At 37.3% G+C, this 17,372-nt stretch overlaps 1 protein-coding gene across 1 annotated transcript in view; it reads left to right on the top strand.

Annotated features, from left to right (window-relative positions):
* The window catches only part of fry (microtubule binding protein furry), a 1,411,512-nt gene that overhangs the window by 1,311,876 nt on the left and 82,264 nt on the right, over positions 1 to 17,372 (top strand). The window lies entirely within an intron of this gene.

Genomic DNA, 17,372 nt, shown 5'->3' with positions numbered 1-17,372 from the left:
TCATTTAAAGCGTCTCTTCTTCATTTGTAAATTGGGGCAATACATAGTTTGTGTAAACATGATTTTTTTGTAATTAGTTAAATGTTAATTAATTTTGTGATTGATAATGATTCAATTTTGTGTGCAAAAGAGTACTGATCAAATATTTGCTTACTCAAGCTATATATATATATATATATATATATATATATATATATATATATATATATATATATATATATATATATATACGGAAATGTCCACATGTGGATTTCTTTTTTTCTTTTGTCTCCTGTTCTTGTTAGATGATTGTAAAACATAATCACTGTTTGTTATATTCTCCGAATCTGCCTAGAGCAGAAAATATCCCCTACGTTTGTCTCTTACCCTTTGGCGTTATTGATTTATAAACATTTTCCATAATAATTAGAAACTAAAATTAAAAATAACATTTAAAAAATATACACAATATTGCATCGTATTAACCAATATAATAATCTAGCAGAGATGCCCGTTCTTCGCACGAGGAAAATAAGTTTGTGGAAAGTTTTGAACCCTCTTTTCCCGTTAGGATACGCATTTCAATGAAGCGTAAAATGATAAAAACTCGTAGGATATTGTATTTTTGGCATAAATTTTGAACCTTCCAGAGGATACGCCATGTGACATGATAAAAGCCCACCTTGAACTTCAGCGTGAGGTATGTATTAACTATGTTTCAAAACATATTTCAAACTGGTCAGCCGTGTTCCTGTGATGCGGCCACAAACAACCGATAACTTCCCTTTAATGTGGCGAAAAGACACGAGGGCAGATCCAATAATAATAAGATTGTTTGAGCTAACTAATAATTTATTATGAACAAGAGCGCCGATCCTGGGGGCCGAGGTGGCCCGGGCCTCATGAATTTTTATGAATACATATATATTTATATGTATTTTTATTATTGTATGCATTGTTACATGTATTTTTTTTTATGAATGGGCCCCTAAAGTTACAGGGAAATCGGCGCCCTTGATTACGAAATATCTAGATAGTCTTTTTTTTTATAGAGTACTCTACCTCCTTCATTATCCATTATTCCAGCGTTTCTGCCATGCAGCAAATGCCGTGATTCGGTTCATTTTTTGAAAGGCGTTTGTAAGTTCCCTCTCTGCCTTCGAAACCTGCAGGTTAGATGGAAAAATGACGATCACGTACCTGTTCTTTCACTTCAGGAAAGGTTGCATGGAGCGAGGTCTGTGCTATACGGTGGGTGAGGTAGACATTGGACGTGCCTCTCATTCAGAAATTCTTGTACGGTTTCGGCAACATACGCCCTTGCGTTGTCGTGGCGAAATTTCACATCAGCAAAAAATTCTCCGAGACGTTTTTTGCATACTATTTTTGGCAGAACCTGTAACATCCTCATGTGATAGTCTCCATGTATTTTGTCGTCAGGAATCGTAGTGAGGTTCTCCTCTCATTCTCCTTGAGCACGTTGGCTCCAGGCTGATACTTCAGTGAGGGCGTGCCTGTGTTAATTCTCCTCCCTTGAATACCTTGGTTTGATGTTGCGGCGACTACACGCAGTTGTCGTTACTAAATTTTAAAGTAAAAATAATAGAAAAACATTGTAGGTAAAAACTCATCTATTTCGAGTCCGAGCTCACCGTCTAGGAAGAAGTGTGACCGAGACCGAAGCTCAACCGAGTGTAAAGAATGTGGAAAAGTTGATCGCGATTCCTGTAGCCCGATATCTTGTATTTTTTAATTTTTTTTTAAGTGGAATGCAAGACGAATAGTAAAGCTACTGTTACTTAGAATAATGTATCATTTAGTGATATGATCTATCAAAAGGATATTATGCCATCAGATGTTAATCAGTGTGGCTTAGAGGCTGATATAGTAGGAAAAAACTTTCCTACGTACCGGTGCTGGTCCGTACAGGGTAATTTACTGTATTTAATTAATTCCAATATAGCTCGCAAGCAAAATTTCTTACATAAAACCACCTTACTTTCTTTTATGAAATCACCTGGCTGACATCTTGCGCCATCTATGTATCATTCGTGGCTACATACACACTGACATGGCTTCCGGGCAAATACGAGGGTGATGTTTTTCAGATGCTGGTTTGGAAGAAAAAAGTCTGTCGAATGGACATCAATCCCTGATCCTAACACCATGGGTTTTCTTATTAAGGACAGTTTTAAAAACCGAAGTGTGTGTGCCGTGAAAATTGGGAATCTGAATCATCCCTACACGAAGATAATCTGCAATTGCTACGGCTACTCTAGGTTAGGGTTGCCAACTCTGGAAAATAAAAAACCGGCACACCTCAACATTCCCTATGATATAGGTCTAAGTGTGAAGTATCTTTGTTCAGACCCATTTATGGAAAGGAAATATACTGTCGTGAACAAAAGTGCATTCGCATCTGTATTCTACATATCATCAATACATTCACTATTAAGCCTAACAGATACATTGTGCTATAAATGAGAAACTAAACTCGGCACTGATCATTTTGTTGTATTTACCAGTAACTGCCACTTCTTTAAAATTATCAAAACAGATGTAGAAAACTATATTAATCTTTACATGACGATTTTGGGTTTGGAAAATGAAAATTATTCTTTAAACTTAAACTTTAACTACAGAAAGTCCTTTTTCGCTCCCAATAAATGTATAAAATTCCTTACAAATAAATTTCAAATTTTCCCTGATACAGTCCCCGTCATCTCTTTAAAATTATATAAATACATGAGCAAAATATATTAATCGTTGATAGATGGTGAAAGGTGACAGTTTTAGATTTACAGAATGAAAGTTACTTTCTAAATCTCTATAGCTACTTTGAACTTGATGGAATTGCTTCGAACTAGATACAAATTTGAAAAACCGGTCATAAAGGGTCTGGTAAGAAGTTTATACTGGTCACAGGCTTTTATCAAAATAACAGCAATATTTCCGGCCAGGCCGGTGAAAAACTGGCCGGTTGGCAACCCTACTCTAGATCGCAACACGTTTAAGTGAATTTAAGAAAAATGACGACACGTTTCAGAATGTGTTTTAAGGATGGCGGCAAACATTCCATAGCACTAGGAAAATGTTCTGTAGTACAGTTCCACCATTGATTTCTGACTTTTAATAGTGAAATTACTGTTATTAGAATCATACAGCGAGACATAAAATTGTGTTATCAATACTCCGTCCGTTCCTTCACTCGATAACTCTTGAACGGAAGCGAATATTTTATTTTGTTCTTTTGTAATAGATAGGTAGAACAATATTATCAGTCTAGTCTGGTCATGTCTAAACGGATAGTAGTGACTTTCTGTATCCCATACATGTAAGTTTTGCGTGATTCTCTTTACTGTCTTTGCAGAGTTTATTGAATCTGTCTTAAAATAAAAACTCTTGAAATTTGTCTTTAAATTGTGCTAAACTAAAATACAGCTACTTGCAGTTCTATTTCAAGTGGCCTCGGAAAATATGTAAAACATATTTTGGCTCCACCCTCGCCGCCCTCTTACGGAGGAAACCTTCCCTTTGCTTTGGGAAAAGAAGTGAATGGCCTCGCCTGTGTTGCCAAGTTGTCATTCAGTCATTTAGTCTTAGCGAGTGAAGATCGTAGGGTATTTAGAATGGCTAACAAGAGAGTACACAGCCAAAGCCCGTGAAATAATTCAATATGGCAGCCCTGTCCGCATCCAACTATTGAAGTATCTCGGCCACAGTAACTTGTCCCTTCTCTTTCGAAGAAGATACGGGAAAACACACATCGGCAGCAGCACCAACAAGAGCACAGTTGACATGGAAAGGCTCTGGTCATAGAGAAATTAATTTTCTTTAAGAGGCTTCATCCCGGCGAAATTAAAATACCGCTAATTTTACAGTAATTATGTGATATCTTCAAATAGATAAAAGATAATCGAAATGTGGAACAAGAGCGCCCTAGACAATATCATTTTACATGAGATACTGTTATCACAACTCACTTATCTACTTTTGATTTCGAGCCATTTTGAAAATCGGCATTTATTTTAGCGTTTCTAAACAGCTGAAAACGGAAAGCCACTAGGTGACTTGTGATAACGGTACCTGACGCAAAATAATATTACCTAGAGCGCTCTTGTTCCATATTTCAATTATCTTTGATCTATTTGAAGATATCACATAATTACTGTAAAATTAGCGGTACTTTAATTACGCTCTAGAGGATGAGGCCTCTTAAGAAGAAATAGCAAAAAACTGTCAATAAGCTACAGAATAGGATAATATTAAAATTGTAGATGATAAAGTAAATTTGATTATCTGCATGATTTCATCCATAATGAAGGGCTATTCATATATATATATATATATATATATATATATATATATATATATATATATATATATATATATATATATATGTGTGTGTGTGTGTGTGTGTGTGTGTGTGTGTGTGTGGATGAGTAGATATATAAAAGCAGAATTACTTTACTCTCTTTCATGGACTTCCGCATCATTTTATTTTCTTCCTATTTGCATTAGTGTTTTCAGGAACGTAAGTAGCAGAAGTACAGGATATCTATCGTGTGTTTGATATATTGCGCTGTGTAACAGAACTGTAAAACAAACATTTTAGTTAATGGCGAAACGGAAGTACATATATACTAAACACCATTATATGTATGTACTGTACGTATCCATCACTAATGGCTGATAGTTTTATGCTGAGAGTTTATCTGCACAGTGGTTCCGAATCGTATTTAACCTTATGAAAAATTAAAGTAAAATGTTACACAAAATAAAAGAAAGAACACCCGTGCATACAGCAACAGAGTCACGTTCTTTTATGCTATGTTTCTACCTAGTTAAATATGACATAAAGTAAAGAAAAGCATAGCCTCGACCAAAGGAACATTCTCATTATTCTAGCTGTACACATGGTAGGTTCTTTTGGTCTTATTCAGAGTAGTTCTTACTTTTGACTAGTGTTAGACGAAGTACAGGGTTATTCAAAAAGAAAGAACATATTTCAAACATTTATTTCTTCCAAACTACAAAAGATAGAAACATGATTCAAACGTTACTTGATTAAGAAAAGTTTACAATTTATTGTTAGTAATTATGGTGTGCATTCAATATGAGCACCGTGTGTTACACGACAAATGTCAAAACGGTGACTCATTTCTTGCCACACATGAATCAGCTGGTTTCTAGTTATCGAATTCACAGCTTCAACAATTCGATGTCGTAGACCTTCAAGAATGTCAGGCATAGGAGGGATAAAAACACGGTCTTTTACGTAACCCCATACATAAAAATCACCCGGAGTGAGATCTGGAGACCTGGGAGGCCACCGGCGATAAAGTTGATCTTCTGCTCCTCCTCTTCCAATCCAACGTCCTGGAATGGTGTCACTCAACTAACGTCGAACGTGGTTAGAGAAATGAGGCGAGGCACCATCTTGCATGAAGTCATCTGAATCATCTTCAAGTTGGGGAAATAACCAGTTTTGAAGCATGTCTAGATAGGTTAATCCTGTCACAGTTTTCTCCATGAAGAAGAAAGGAGATCGCACAGAAGACGTTCATCTTTGGTGAATCTCTTTCATGTTGAATACCTTCTGCAGGATTTTTACTTGCGCAAATTCTAACGTTATGGCGATTAACTTTACCAGAAAGATGAAAAGTGGATTCATCAGAAAAAAATAATCGTTGAGCAAAATTGTCTTCTATGCAAAATTCGTATCTTTTGTTGTGGTCGTCAGGATGCAATGCTTGCAATAACTGCAGTTTGTATGGCTTCATGTGCAGACGATGTTTTAGAACTCGCCATGCCGTTGGTTGAGGAATGTTAAGTTCTTTGCTTGCTCGTGATGTGGATTTCTTTGGGCTCCTTTTGTAAAGTGTACGAATACGCTCGACATTCTCGTTCGATGTGCGTGGACGTCCCGTGCTTTTCCCTTTGCAGATGCAACCATCTTCTACGAATTTTCGATGCCACTCGTAAATTTGCTTATGATGCGGCGGTTGTTTATTAAATTGACGGCGAAATACTCGCTGAACTGCAACAATGGACTCAAGTTTTGCCAATTGTAGCACACAAAAAGACTTCTCCTGTGGTGACGCCGCCATTTCACTACAGACAAACAACAAACGACAGGGCCAATGCGGCCGTGATAGGAACTTCTATCCGGGCTGTTTAAATTGTAAACTTTTCTTAATCAAGTAACGTTCGAATCATGTTTCTATCTTTTGTAGTTTGGAAGAAATAAATATGTGAAATCTGTTCTTTCTTTTTGAATAACCCTGTATTTAACTATCGCATGATTGAAGCGTTAGTCAAGCTCTTAGTATGATGCTAACCACACGTAATAATGACTCTGAATAAGGTCCTGTGTGTTTTTTCTGGTTCCTTTCTGTTCTGCCTAATGACCTTCCAGCACTTTGTGGCACATATTTTATCTTATCTTATCTTTAGACAGAACAGGAATTTCTGTTCTACCTCGCTTTCCTTTCATATTTCCTCCTATGGAGGTATGATAAAGACAATTTCTTCGCAAAATGTGTCCAATCCAATTGGCCTTTCTACAAAGGATGCTGGCTAGAAGCTTCCTCTTCTCTCCTATCCGTTTTAAAACATCTTCGTTTCTTACTCTCTCTGTCCATTTTATCTTCGCCATCTTCCTCCAACACCACATTTCGAAGTTCTCTAAATATTTCTTCTCTAACTTCCATAATGTTCAAGTTTCTAAACCATAGAGTCCAATAGCACTTGGCCAATTTCATCCTTAGCCCAATATTAAGGCTGCTAGTTAAGAGTGATCTTTTCTTGTTGAATGCTTCTTTGGCTATGGCAATTCTTGACCTGTACCTGTGATATACTATAATTAAAAATAAACTAATCAATGATCAAAGCAAACCAATATATTATTGTAAAACTAATATCTTGTGAAAGTTTCGCCCAAATAACCACTTGTCTTCATCAGACAGATAGGGCCTTATGGAGAGTCGTTTTAATGTTAAAGGCCTGACTACTGCAGGAAACATATGTTAGTCGAACTCTTTAGTATGACACTAATCACGCGTCAAAACGACTCTGCATAAGGTGAATAGTGTCTGATGAAACCCAGTGGTTCGTTGGAAAAGCTGTCACACGATATTAGTTTTATAATAATAAATTGGTTTGCTTTGCTCAGCGCTTAGTTTATTTTTAATTATTGTACAGTTAGCATAATCAAACTCGTCAACTGTTTTGACTTCAAACAAGTTGCATTCTGTAGCTTTGACAATCTCGTCCATTGTTTTGCCATGTACCCCGCCCTAGTCTGTTGCTGCTCAGGCAGAGACATAGAAACTGTAAGTGCATGACTAATCTACGGGTTCACAACGCGCTGCAAATGTGAAAGTAATAAAAACGCGCAGAAAACGTCGGCTCGAGCGTATTTGGTGCGTTTCGGAACAATTGACCGCCTGCCCCTGCTGTTTAAAAGATTTCTAAAGTAAGGGAAAAAAGGAAAGACATTTTGCCAAGCAAGGGGAGTTTAGCAAGAAACAGCTGCTTGGAAGATACTTTGTGCAGAGTATTGGAACTCTGTTATTATAGACCTGCTGGAAAAAAAGATCTGGAGTATGATTTATAACTCTAGCGAAAGTAAAATTACCGAGAAGCCATCTAGGTCGCGTTCGCTGCGGGGAGTAACGCATCGGAAACGCGTCCTCGAATTCGCACACACTGACACACCGGAGAGACGCCTTTTCTACACTACCGCATGTTGTCGCTTGAACTTGCGGCACGAGGCTTGATTCCATTGTTTATAGTATTCTTATATTTATCCTCGGCTTCAATAGGTTAACCCGCTGTCAACATGCGGCCAGGCTGACAACACGTAACCAAAGTTACGTCGTTCTCCTTTTTTACTTTGAGAACGAGTAGTCCTCATAATAGTAAGCGTAAAATATATTATTAAGATGTCAATTGTTTGGTTGCTTAGTTTGGAGTTTTGAGTTCCTTTCAGCGCCGAGACTATATGAGACGTGAACGTACAGCTTAAATACATGAACTCCCACCTAATGATGTGCGCACAAGTACCGGTACTACTTGACTTTTTTTATAGAATGTAAAAAGGGGGGAAATCATTACATCTTTCACTTGAATTTCTTATCTTAAATAAAAAATGTCGCTGGAGTGAATATGTTCCCAGTATTTTATGCAATCCATGTGAGTCGATATGCCCCTGTAGCATATAACTACAGTATGTCGTTTTCTGAATCAGTTGTTTGCGTTTTCAGTAGTTATTACTCGTTTTCAAGCCACACTAATTAAAGCTTGTTGCATACAAAGAAATGTATCATTGGCGCTGAGTTACGACGCATTCCTGTGTTTTTAAACAATGAGGATTACTTATCAGGAAATCAAACACTATTCTACAGGTGTGTGTGTTATCTGGAGTAAATTTAAACCTTTGACCTTCGAGCTGGTAAAGTTTTGTCGGCTTGTCCTGAGATAAATATAGCAAAAGAGGCATTTATTTTTCACCCTTCAGTTGCTTCAGGCGTGGGGGCTCAGTGTTTAGAGTGTTCTCCTTTCCTGGTTCGATCCCAACTTGCACCATGGGAGCTTTCGGTGGAGGACAAACACCGTGTCCGTGGGTTTTCTCGGGTGTTTTCCATTTCCTCCTACTTTCTTCATTCCACCATTTCATTCATTTCTCGTCATCACCATCTCCTTTAGCCGCAGTGCGTAATCGTAGAACGTTAAACTAGATATTTCATTTCATTTCAAAACATATTAGTGGTGTTGTTCTTCCAAAACTATAGAGAAATGTAGTTCTGAACATCGGTAATTCCGTATACCATAGGTGCCGATTACATGGGTATGGTCTTGGCTCCGAGGCTCAAGCATACATTGGAAATTTTTAATATGTGCTCATTACCTTTTAGCCTCCTTAGGTATACGGCACATCGAGGATTCAGCGATATAACATTATACAATAAATAATCCATATTCACAAGTGAAAGTGATTTTGTATAGCTATTTCCAATACCTTGGAGTTTGATGCCGTTATTTTGTATTTCTAATATAGGTCATTTATATATATATATATATATATATATATATATATATATATATATATATATATATATATACGACGAGGGCTATCCAGAAAGTAGATTACGTTTTCGTCTGTGTCCGCTAGGGGCGGGGCTAGCGCGGCCATATTGGGGTCAGAGCGTTGCGCAGCTCAGTCGGCATCTAGCCGTGCTAGTGAGAGGTTCGTGCTGTGCTCCGTTAAGATACTGTGACGGTTTGAAATGTCTGCGTTAATTGAAAATCCCGCGAGCTGCGAGGTGCGTGCAGTAATAAGGTTTCTGACAGCAAAAAACTGTAAACCGATAGAAATCTATCGGCAGCTGTGTGAAGTGTATGGGGACAACATTATCACTGAAGGTGGAGTGCGACAGTGGGTCATAAGATTTAAAAATGGCCGAACCAATGTTCACGACGAAGATCGAAGTGGGAGACCCAGCAAAGTGACTGCCGAACTTGTCGAAAAAGTCGATGTTAAAGTCCGTGAAAATCGAAAGTTCACAATAACGGAACTTTCTTTGAGTTTTCCACAAATTTCGCAAAGTTTGTTGCACGAAATCATCAGCGAAAAGCTTGGTTACCACAAGTTTTGTGCAAGATGGATTCCAAAAATCTTGACAGAGGACCACAAAAATCAGCGAATGGCTGCAGCGTTGCACTTTTTGGACGCCTACAATAAGGATGGTGACTCTTTACTCGATCGCATCGTTACTGGTGACGAAACATGGGTGAAACACGTGAACTGTGAAACGAAATTGCAATCAATGCAGTGGGGGCACACAGGTTCTCCCCAAAAACCCAAGAAATGTATGCAAACAATGTCGGCAAGGAAGATGATGGCGACTGTTTTTTGGGACAGAAAAGGTGTGATTTTGGTGGACTTCCTGGAAAGAGGCACTACAATAAACGCTCAAAGGTATTGCCAAACTCTGCAAAACCTCAGAAGAGCAATTCAAAACAAGCGCAGAGGAATGTTGAGCTCTAAGATCTTGTTGATTCACGACAACGCCCGGCCCCACACGGCAAATGTCACGCGTGAAGTTCTTGAATCTTTTCAGTGGGAGTTGTTTCCTCATCCGCCGTACAGTCCCGACCTGGCACCGAGCGACTTCCACCTATTCCCAGCAATGAAGAAGTGGCTGGCTATGCAGCGTTTTGATGACGACGAACAGCTGCAAGAAGAGGTAACGAAGTGGTTGAAGTCGCAGGCGGCCGAATTTTTCGACGAAGGAATTTCCAAGCTCGTACATCGCTACGATAAATGCCTTAATTTGAATGGTGACTATGTCGAAAAGTAGTTTTTGTGTGTGGCTTTCATCTGTATATAATAAAATTTGTTTCCTATACTTTGTTGATTTTTTATTCCAAAACGTAATCTACTTTCTGGATAGCCCTCGTATATATATATATATATATATATATATATATATATATATATATATATATATATATATATATATATATATATATATATATATAAATTGAGTTTATACAAAAGATATAGTCGTTTTCAGTTTTCACTCAAATTATTTTAAAATAGTAAGAAGTTTGATTATAATCATTATTATTTTATTTTTCTCCCTTTTTTCGGCAAATATTGCTAATCCTTATTATCATCATCATAGCTATTCTGCCATAAACGGCAAGATACTTGCTGTAACAAAGAAGCTTCAATGTACGCTTGTCCTCAGCTAGTCTCTTCGTCTTGACGTTTTGTTTTAATATCTTCCTTCAACTACAATCTCCTTTGCTCCCTCCGTCTCTTTCCTTCCACTATACTCTCTAGCATGTAAACTCATGTCCAAAATTTTTGTCGCGTGTCTACAAATAAGTTATTGTAGGAATAAAATTTGATAACGAATTCACCCGGTATTTCTTATAATGTTAGTATGTGTATCATCGTCAAAGACATGTATGTGTCAAATTTCATGTCAAAAGAGCAGTAAATAAGAACAATAAACCGAAAATAAAACTTTCTTGTTTATTTAGCAACATTTTGTTTTACTCATTCTAATTTTCGTATTTATAATTCTTTTCCTATGAAAATTACCACATACATATACATTTTCCGATTATACACATAGTATCACTATTAAAAGTACCCTGCAAAATCATTATCAAATTATATTCTTACATGAAGACAGTTATAGATATGCGACAATAATTTTGGACATGAGTGTACCTTATAATACAGTTCCTCCTCAACCAATGTCCTCACCAGTTCCCCTTCCTCCTCTTAATTACATTTAAAATTCTTTCTCTCTCTCTCTCTCTCTCTCTCTTTCTCTCTCTCTCTCCTGCTGCTGCTATTTCTAATACCTTCTCATTCGTTTCCGTTTAACCCAGCTAATACCCACGTTTCGAAGGCCTCCATTTTTTTTCATCACTTTCTGCTTAATGTCCATTTTTCTGCCCCATAAAGTACATATTAGAGTCGGTAAAACAAAATCTCAATATTTAATTGGAAATTTGTTCAATACAAAGATTAGGAATCGTGATTGAAAAGAAAAAAATCTGGCGCCTTTAGAGCATAAAAGTAATTTTGAAATTCATGATATTTCAGTAATCTGTGCCGTCTTGATTTTCTTTCATGTGTCTCAAGGGTAGCCTCCCCAGTTTGTGAACCAGTGGAGTATTGGATCTGTTAAAAATATATTTTAAAAAAAAATATTATGAAACGCTGTGATTTATCTTATAAGTAGTGAAGCGTGGTCACCCATTGAAAAAAATAATAAAGATCATCGCCTATGTTGTACACTATCATCATAGTTACACGAAGGTAAACTATTACATTTAGAAACATACATTGTATTTCCGTTACTATTGGCGCATTATAAAATTTGTTATCCCTTATATCCAGAGTAAAATTTACCTATGGAAAGCATAAGATTTCTTAAAAGCAAGACTTGCAAGACTCTTGCAGGCAAAACCAAGACCAAGGGTTCCAGCGCAAGACCAAGACCAGACCGGGTGTGCAAGACCAAGACTAAGACCGGATGTGCAAGACCAAGACCAAGACCAGCCAGGTCTTGGTCTTGCATTTGCTCATCACTACTCCCACCGGAAATCGAACCCGGGTCTTCCGACCAAAGGCGCATACACAAACCATGTAGTCACAAGGGAGGTCTATTACATATGAAGTATAAGTTTAGATCAAGTACAAGAATATAAAACAACCATTATTATTATTATTATTATTATTATTATTATTATTATTATTATTATTATTATTATTATGATTAATAATAATAATAATAATAATAATAATAATAATAATAATAATAATAATAATAATAATAATAATAATAATAATAGAAGTTGTTTTAGTAGTATTAAAAAGGAAATTTCGGCTTTCTTTTTAATAAATAAATTGTTTTGTGTTTTTGTATAGTCAACGATAAAAGTTCTTTCCATTTGGTAAAATCTGTTTTGGGAATAACGGTTGAAACGTACAAAAAAGCACATTCTTTTTAATGCACTATAAACTGTACTTAAATTGCCCTTTCATTTTGATGTTACAACTTAACTAATTTCATCAAACAGAAAGATCTTTTGTCATTGATTGTACAAAATATTGTTTTCCATGTGTGTATACAGGGTGTTTCAAAACAACGCCGACAACGTTTCGGAGGTGATTCCTGACACCAAGATAAGACAAAAAGTATAGACCAACCTGGGTGCACAAATGCTTTATTTCGGAGTTATTATCTGCAGAAAACATAAGAAATGAACTTTATAGGTCCATAGCTCCAAAACTATGGGACCTTCCGTAGTCAGATCAAGATTTCACTTAGGAACTAATATGTGCCCTATCCAAATATCCATGTTTCAGAATCCTAAGGTACTCATGCAACATTTTTTATGGAGGCAGTTTGGCTACGCGCATATAATTTGAGATACTCACCAGTTACCTCTATAAAAATTGTTGCGAAAGTACCTCAGGATTCTGAAACATGGATATTTGGATAGGGCACATATTAGTTCCTAAGTGAAATCTTGATTTGACTACGGAAGATCCCATAGTTTTGGTGCTGTGGACCTTTAAAGTTCACTTTTTCATGTTTTCGGCACCCTATAACTCGGAAAGGAAGCATTTGTGCACCCAGGTTGGTCTATACTTTTTGTCTTACCTTCGTGTCAGGAATCATCTCCCAAGCGTTGTCAATGTTGTTTTGAAATACCCTATATATGAATGCTAAATTTCTTGTTTTAACTTCCAAAGGGAACTCCCGTTTTCCTAGCACCCCTAATAACATCATATGTTTGGAAGTACTAGATACGTGACTGTTTCCAAAATGTTAAAGTTGTTCTCTTTTCTTGTGATTATTTTCTAACTAAAGAAAAAGAAGAAAAGCAGTCAAACTGCTGTGATACCGTGACTCCGTTTAATAGAGAATTGGAAGCAATGGAAGCAGAAAAGTGTAACGTGCCATAAATCACTGCCTATCAAACGACAGCAGGAGTTTGAGCGATGCTTAGACTGTCTATCAAATATGTTTCATGTATGTATGTGTGTGTGTGTTCTTTTTCCAGTTCCCATTTTCTGGAGAGTCGGTCTTCCATCTTCTACTAGCTTTTGCATACTCCCTTAGGGACTTCAACTCTCAGATGGACATAAAACAATCAAATTCGAGCCTCTCTAGTTTAAACCAGGTCACAGTATGCATTCAGTTCAGTTTCAGTATCAAAAACCTTCCATAACTGCTTTTGTGTGCACTAAACTAAGCATTTGGAGTATGTAAATAAATGTAATTTTTAAAGGTTATGTGCTTAAAACAACGAATTTAATTTTACGAAATTCCACAGTTCTGTTGGAAAATATAATTAGATTAATATCATTGGCAGACTACTTGCCGCAAACTTAAGAAGCACCATGGTCTTCACCTAACCTTTTCATCTTCACGTACGTAGGCTTTTCTGTTTTAAGTGAAATGAAATATTTTAGTTTAACATCCCACGATCAGTGCCGTGCCGTAGAAAATTAGCACCCAGGGCGAGAGTATAAGACGGCGCCCCCATACATATATTCAAAGTAATTTTCCTCTCGTTTTCCTTTTTTTTTTTTCTCTCTCTCTCTCTCCCTCCCGAATTTTGCGCCCCCTTACTTCAGCGCCCGGGGGCCGTTGCCCCGCTAGCCCCTCCCCACGGCACGATACTGCCCACGATTATCCCCTTTAGGCTAAGGGAGACGATGGTTAAGGCAAGTGAATAGTGATGTAAGAATTGGTGGAATGAGAATGTGAAAGGGAACAGAAGTACCTTGAGAAAACCCACCAACACGATGTTGTCCACCATTTTTCTGTTTTAATACCGTCCATTAACTGTAGCCTCTTTCCCCCTCCCTCTTTTGCTTCCACTGTATAGTGGATTTTCTCTATACATGTGCAGTTTGTATTAAAGGATGCGCCTTGTACGTGTGTACGTTTAGTGCCATAAATAAGTCATCGCCCGCAGAACGTATGGAAAACACCCCCGATAACTAAATGGCCAATCGGAATCCTCATTTCCAGCATTTGACAACCGCTCGTCAACTCCACGTGGAGTACTTAGTTGCCACAGTTCCAAACGCTGTCCTTTCAGTCAGTGATTAGAAGATTGCTGTTCAACGTGTGTAGTTTTCTTATACGTATATATTATACTCGATTATAGCAAAATGTGGAGGCCTGACATCTGTTTCACATTAGCGATAGACACGAGACACAGTGGATGCTGCGATAATACAACCCCGCAAATCCGGTCAAAAGAGAGATAGGGGGAGGAAGAGATAATGTTGAAAAAATCTAGCAGGGGAAGTTCAAAGAATATGCTGAACTGGCCATGTATAGAAGAAATACACTTTACCTTCTGGCACATCCCTCATGATACAGTTTTCTCTTAGCCACCTCCCCACCAGTTTATCTTTCTCTTTCTAATTACATCTAAAGTTGCTGTTTTTCCTTACTATTCCTATCACTTCTTTATTTGTTTTCCGTTCAGTCTAGCTAATTTTCTCAATTTTTCTCCAGGGGGCACGGTAGCTGAGTGGTAGAGCGCATACCTCTGGTGCATGGGATCATTGGTTCGTTCCACGGCCAAGTAAGTTTGTGGTGGACAACATTGTGTCCGTGGATTTTCTCGAGTATTCTCATTTCCTCCCACTTTTCATTCCACCAATTCTTCCATCATCATTCACTTGCTTTTTAATCGTCGTTTCCCTTGAGCTCTTTCGTGGCTAAGCAGTTAGTGTATGCGCCTTTAGCGTGGTAGACCCGGGTTCGATTTCCGGCGGGAGCTCATGTGTTTCGGATTCCATGTTAATCAGTGGGCCCCGTCTCATATAGCCTCGCTGCTGAAAGGGACGTTAAATTCAAAATCAACTCAACGTATCGTCTCCCTTAACCTAAAGAACATAATCGTGGAACGTTAAGCTGAAATAATTCATTTCAATTTTTCTTGACACTTACATTTCGAAACAATTTTTCTCCACATTGCCATTTCGTAGTGTATGTCTTTCTTCTCCCAAGAAGACAATAGCCCTACGAAGGCTACCGTATGCCATCATTTATGCGGACATTCCGCATTTTGAGGGTGAAAATTTCCCTCCACGTACGTTTTTCGAATTTCCTGATTTGTCCGCATTTTCTAAGCTCTAGAGCATTGTCAAGTCAATTTGAGACATTTCACATGTAAAGATATGTTTGGCTATTTGTACTCAAAGGAATTGTTAAGAGAGATGAGATCTGTTAGAAAAAAAAGAAAAAAAATGTGAATTAGCAAAGTTAACATGATCCTCTGTAAGTGCTCTTGTTTAATTACTTTCCATCATTTCAATGTGTTTTTTCATAATGTTTCAAAAGCAGACTTGAAAGTAAGAGGTATAACACCATTCTTGTGTCAAGAGCTAATGTTTATATAATTAGTTAGCCAGATGGAAGAGTGTCTGCATTTTAACATATTAGCATATGGTAACCGTAGGCAATACTCCACAAAAATCATTGTATGAACTCTTTTCTTAACTTGATATCTTTTTAAATCCCAGTTTATATGGTCAAAAGCTATTTCTATAACACTGGGTACTGTACATACATGTTTTTATCCTTTTTATATAAGCTTAATTTCTGTTAATTTTACTTTTATTGTTATACTGATACAATCTTAGTCTCTCTGAATTCTTTTGCAATGTTTGCCCTTGAAATAAATGTGTGTGTGTGTTGATTAAAACTCCATACGACTTATCTAAATAGATTAACTGAGTGGAGACATTAGGAAGTCTTCCAACTTACCTCCGAATATGTCAGAAACGTTTTCAAGATCCTTGTATTTTTGACATCAACTTATCACTTCGTCTGATATATTTAGCTTAAGAATTTATTAGTATTATTTCTATTATTAGACTAGGTTTTGAGAGAAAAAAGTAAAAAAAAAAAAATACAATGGTTACTTTTTCTTAAAATAGAATAACTCCATTATGCTATTGTATAGAATGAGTCAAAAAAAAAAAAAAAAACATCTTTCATTTTGGCGGAGAAACATTTCTCATTCTTAGGTACGAGAATTTTTTCGGGAATCGAGACGAGGCTTCTACCAAATTTACGAGACAAAACGAGAAAACCTTATTTCTCGTCTCGTCACGCCTCCTGGTCAACACCAATTCCACAACACTTTCCACTTCATGCAGAAACGTATTTAAGATTGATGGGGGTCCCCTTTATATATATATCCAGGTGTGCAGCCAGTTCGATCAGAACATAGGGACCCTATATATAGAAATGAGCACAAGAATGGTATTTTACAGAGCAGGCTAACAGAAGGGAGTCCATTGTTTACATCATAAGAGCCTTATATATTGGAAATATAGAACCAGTTCCTTTTTCTTTGAAGTTTTGGGGCCCCCAAGAAAGTGGAGCCCTAAGCTGTAGCTTGTTTATCTTATACGTAAATCCGACACTGGCCTTCATGGTATTTAGTTCTTAAGCATGCAATCGTGCCATCTGAAATTAGCGGCCTACCCAAATGACGATTGTTCAGGTGAGTAGCTATGCCACGTCAGCTCCGTTTTCTAAATGTTAGGATCACTTCTGTCCTTTCATCTGTTGTCATGGCTATCATTTACGTGTAAGAATCCAAAATTTTATTGAGAGTCCGTTGTCAGAATCCTCAATAACAACAGACATGTAAAATCTGAGAACGTAAATGGATTGAGGAGACGTTTCTAGTGTTACTCCATATATAACACCATTCATTTAAAAATAAAATGCCTCGATACAATATGGTGGATTTCAAGATGGTGTCCATGAACAGAAGGTTACATCAAACCTAGAACCCCTATCCCGATGTACAGTGGTGAA

This window comes from Thermobia domestica, chromosome 10 (genome assembly GCF_964235325.1).
Source record: "Thermobia domestica chromosome 10, izTheDome1.hap1.1, whole genome shotgun sequence".
Lineage (NCBI taxonomy): Eukaryota > Metazoa > Arthropoda > Insecta > Zygentoma > Lepismatidae > Thermobia > Thermobia domestica.
The sequence above is the reverse complement of the archived record's forward strand: the minus strand, read 5'-3'. Positions and strand labels throughout refer to the sequence as shown.